Raw genomic sequence first — 5,027 nt, 5'->3', positions numbered from 1 at the left:
TTTTTCATCCCCAGCTAACCAGCATCAATTGTCCCAGTAAAGCAAAGGTTTTGCTTCAGGTTCTGGTCTCTTCTTAATCACAGCTGATTCTTCAGCCCCAGCCAACCAGAACCCACAGATTCTCAATTCAAAATATCACAGGAACAGCTCTGATAGTCTCCGCTTCCCTTTGACACTTCTCAAGCCAGGCCTCCATCATCTACAACTCTTTCAGCATAACTTTTACAAGCTCCACAGCAACAAACTCTGAGCACACAATGGCTTTTCCAGCCCAAAGTTCCAAACACTTCCACAGTCCTCCCAAAAACAGCAAGGTCAGGTCTGTCACAGCAACATCCCACTCTCTGGTACCAATTTCTGTCCTAGTTTGTTCTTCATTGCTGTGACAAAATACTCTGACCACTACCAACTTGGGGAGGAAAGGGTTTATTTAGCTTACATATCCTGGGTCACAGTTCATCAGGGAGCCCAAGGTAGGAACTCAGGGCAGGAGCTGGAGCACAGGCCATGGAGGAACACTGCTTACTGGCTTGCTCTCCTGGCCCCTGCTCAGCCTGCTTTCTTATGCAACACAGGCCCACCTGCCCCGGAGTGACACCACCCACAGTGGGCTGGGCCCTCCCACATCACTCATCAAGAAGATGCCCTTCAGACATGGCCACGGGCCAGTCCAATGAAGGCAATTCCCCAATTGAGGCTCCCTCAACCCAGGTGTGTCAAGTTGACACTAAAGCTGTCCAGCACAAGCGTCCTCTTCTCTGATGGTGGCACTGTTGAGAATAGTGAGGGACCCACCCTGGCACCCCCAATGTAATAAATAAATGCTGGGAGGGACAAAGGGCAGACACAGCAAGACTCAGCCAACTACTGCAGCCAACTCCAGCTTAACACATACTCTCTCACTAAAAGAATACTCTTAAAAATAGAAATGGCCCTAACTTAAGAAAACACATCAGAACCACTGGTCATGAAATGTAATGGGTGTCAAAAGCAGCATTTGGATTTCCACAAAATGTCAACCAGTCACACTTAAAAAGAAGAACGTCAGCATTAAATGAAATATAAAGAACTAATTTAGTGTCCATGTAAGGAACATCACTTTCATTAGCCTTGAGGTAATGCTTCTTCCCAAGTGGGGTAGGCTTACCAAGGCATCACATATTGCAAATACATTTAAATTATCTCCCTTTTCAACTTTGATGGAAATAACTCACTCTGGTGTCCCCATGCAGGAGGCAAATCACACCCCCAGAGTGAGCACTGTATGATTCACATGGCATAAGGGAAATCAGAGGGGACCAGACCTCAGCACAGTCTACAACGGCTGTCAGTATGTGTGCGGACAGACCAGACCTCAGCACAATCTACAACGGCTGTCAGTGTGTGTGCAGACAGACCAGACCTCAGCACAGTCTACACGGCTGTCAGTGTGTGTGCGGACAGACCAGACCTCAGCACAGTCTACAATGGCTGTCAGTGTGTGTGCGGACAGACCAGACCTCAGCACAGTCTACACGGCTGTCAGTGTGTGTGCGGACAGACCAGACCTCAGCACTCAGGACGGTCTACACACGCTGTCAGTGCGTGCCAGATCATCCCTCTTGCCTCCGTGTTAATTTCATCAGTTCTGTTTGGGTAGATCTAGATAAAAAAACATCTAAACTCATGAACTGTCATTATATTTAAGCATTTAAAATATTTAACAATACCTCAGAAGTGAAATAAAAAAGAGGATCTTATAGGACCAAAAGTGATCCTACTTGATACCCTGACTGCATTTTTATGGACAAAAGGAAATATATGCACAAAATGCTAATCATTTATGAAACTGATATTGATAGGAATAGTGGTTTATGTGAGGCTCACTGAATGCCAAGAGCTATTCTAAATACTTCTAACAAACTAAGTAATTTAACTTTACATGCTGCCCACAAAGCAGATACATCCCCACTTAATAGACAGACTTCAGGAGCTTTTCTGAAAATGAACTGTGTATGAGAAGCAGATATGTTTTTTTTGGTTTGGGCCTTTTTATTTTTACTATTTATTTGTTTGTTTGTTTATGACAGGGTCTCCATATATCCTCAGCTGACTTGGAACTCGCTGTGTAGACCAGGCTGGCCTCAATTTCAGAGAGACCCACCTACCTCTGCCTCCTGGATGCTCAGATTAAACGAATGTGTTCAAAAGCTTTGGACTTTTGAACCGTGTGGAGTGTTGAAGACTATGGAGACTTTTAAAGTTGTACTAAATGTAATTTGCATTATGGTATGGTTATGAACCTATGAGGGCCAGGAAGTGGAATGTGATGACGAATGAGAAACGTCCCTCCTAGGCTCAGGTATTTGAACACCAGGTCCCCAGTTGATGGTGCTGTTTGGGGAGTTACCTTCAGAAGGTGGAGCCTTGCAGGAGGAGGGGTGGGCTTTGAGGGTTCATAGGCTCATCGCATTTGCAGTCCCCTCCCTCTCTGCTTTCTGCATATACAGTGGATGAGATGCAAGGCCTCAGCTTCCTGTGCCAGCTGCTTCCTCAGCAGGATGGACTCACCCCCCCCACAAACTTAAGCCCAAATAAATGATTTGTCTATTAATTACTTTGGGCCATGATATTTTATCACAACAATAATTATATAAACATAATAGGTTACATAATTGCATTAATCATGGTTTTCCAGAGAAACAGAATTGACACAATGAATAGATATCCACTGAAGTGGCAGTTATTAGCTTACCTTCTGTCTAGGTTTGTGCAAGTTCACAAAAACTATTACAGGTATGTATGTAGGTAAGTAGGCAGATAGACAGATGATGGAAAAAGAATTCACTCATGACAAAATGCAAACCCAAGAAAGTAACTTCAGTGTAAGAATTGCTGATTGTGGAATTAAAGCTTCAGTTTATTGACGTGAGCATTCTTACCATTTCATTCTATCCATCTAAGTGAGTCAAGGTTAAAAGGGAGTACAGTCCATTTACTCCTCAGCATTTTAGGGAAATCCAATTAAACCCAAGTCCTAGTCACTGAAACACATTCCTGGAATCAAAAGCTAGTCTGCATTAGGTACAATGTTAAACACATCTTAGAAGCCCCAGGTGGGACCATGAGGTCAAAATATCCTCAGCTTGGGTGTTCAAAAATGTGACATCTTTTCCCTTTTGCTTCTAAGTCCCTTATTTGAGAACTGATAAGGCATTTTTATTTGTGACCCTCTAGGTACTAAGAATGAAGGGTTTTCCCTTTACCCTATCATTAATTCTCCAGACACCAACCCAGTGCCCTTTTATTTGGTTTAATTCTTATTCTAACCAGAGTTAATGCAGAAACCACAGGTTCAGGGCTGAGCTCCACAGACTATCTCTACATCGAAGAGGATTCACAAGTCACAGGTAGTCAGTCATGTGCACTTCCAAGCCACCAGTTATAGATCAGTGGTTCCCGCAACCTGTTTTCAGGCTTGACAATCTGCTAGAAAAGTTCACAGAATGCAGGAAGGTTGTTAAGTGCTGGGCTTACTGTAAGGATGTAGCTCAAGAGATAACAACCGACTGGAAAAGAAGCTCGAGATGGAGTGAGGTGGGAGGACTGGCTCGGGCCCTCCAGATTTTCTCTGGGCACATCACCCTTCCACCCTCTCGATGATTCACCAACCCAGAAACTCTTCAAACCCCAGGTTTGGGGAGTATCAGTGGAGGTTTCATTACATAAGCATGACTGGACGGGGCTCCCCAGTCCTTCTCCCTCTCCAGAGGTTGGAAATGTGCCGCCGCCACCGCTGCTGCATTTCTTTGCTGACATCAGAACTCAGCTTCCTGGGGCTTCTAATGTGGACAGACCACTGGCTCTCCAGAAGTCCTCAGGCTGTCAGTGCCAGGCCGGGACTGTGAGGCATCCAGCCTAGCGGACTCAGCAGCTTCCAGCTCTCAGCCTCTCCAACGTGAAAACAGCCATCATTCGGCTTCTCAGATCAGGAACATAAGCTAAGTTAATAAATGCCACTTTGGTGAATATCTATTCATTGTATCAATTCTGTTTCTCTGGAAAACCATGACTAATGCAATTATGTTACCTATTATGTTTATATAATTTTATTCATACATTTGTCATATGATACATACATGTTACATTGCAGCAACACAAAATAGTGGAAAGAGAAAATTAAGAGAGGAAAGAAAGAGAAGGAGGAAGACAGAAAGAGACAGGAATGAGAAAGAAGACAGCATCAGAGCACATGCCCAGGAGCAGCTGTGGCCTTGGCCAATGACCAGTGATCACCCCTGAACACACAGCTGGTCAGCACAGCTGGAATCCACTGTCCAGAGACTCAGCACACCCTTAGAAACAGCCTTCGGTGTCATTTGAGTTTGGGACTAATCCCTGGATTTCTTTCAGAGCTGCACCTCCCATTTTCCCATGTCTTGCCTTCTTCCTGGGAGGCGTCTCAGGTGTCTGAGCCCCTAACGTGTGAGCATTCTGTTACCTGCCTCCAGGTGGCTCTGGATACCTGGCACCCCCCACCATGGTCTCTGGCTTCAAGTGTTGGCCAGGCATAACCCCACAGACTTAACTTCATTTCTCCACTAGCTCACTGGAAACTGACTTGGCTGGGGGTGAATTATCTCCAGCCTGCAGATTACTGCAGCCTTCTTTAAGGTGTTGGGGGCTAGCTCTAAACTGCCTCCAGTTCTAGACAGCTACAGGTCTACAGAGGGGATATTGTCACATGCCAGGGTGCTCAGACACTGTAATGAAGGGCCTCTAGATAGGCTGACTAGATTCACCAGAAGGGCAAGTAGTGGGGAAGGGCTGGGGGTGCTGACATCACAGCAGACAGTAGCAGGGATATCAGAGTATAAAAGCTCTAGTGGGCAGAGAGAGGTTATGAGAGGGTGCCATCTGGGAAGTGGGTATATAGTCGAATGAGATGGTTTGGGATGTTCTGTGTGATATATACACACACACTCACAAAAAAAAATCAACACATTTTTTTAAATGTGTTATATTTGAGGAGGAAGCATGGAAATTTA

Source organism: Nannospalax galili, unplaced genomic scaffold, assembly GCF_000622305.1.
Source record: "Nannospalax galili isolate Female #2095 unplaced genomic scaffold, S.galili_v1.0 scaffold197, whole genome shotgun sequence".
Taxonomy (NCBI): Eukaryota; Metazoa; Chordata; class Mammalia; order Rodentia; family Spalacidae; genus Nannospalax; species Nannospalax galili.
Note: the sequence above shows the minus strand (reverse complement) of the source record.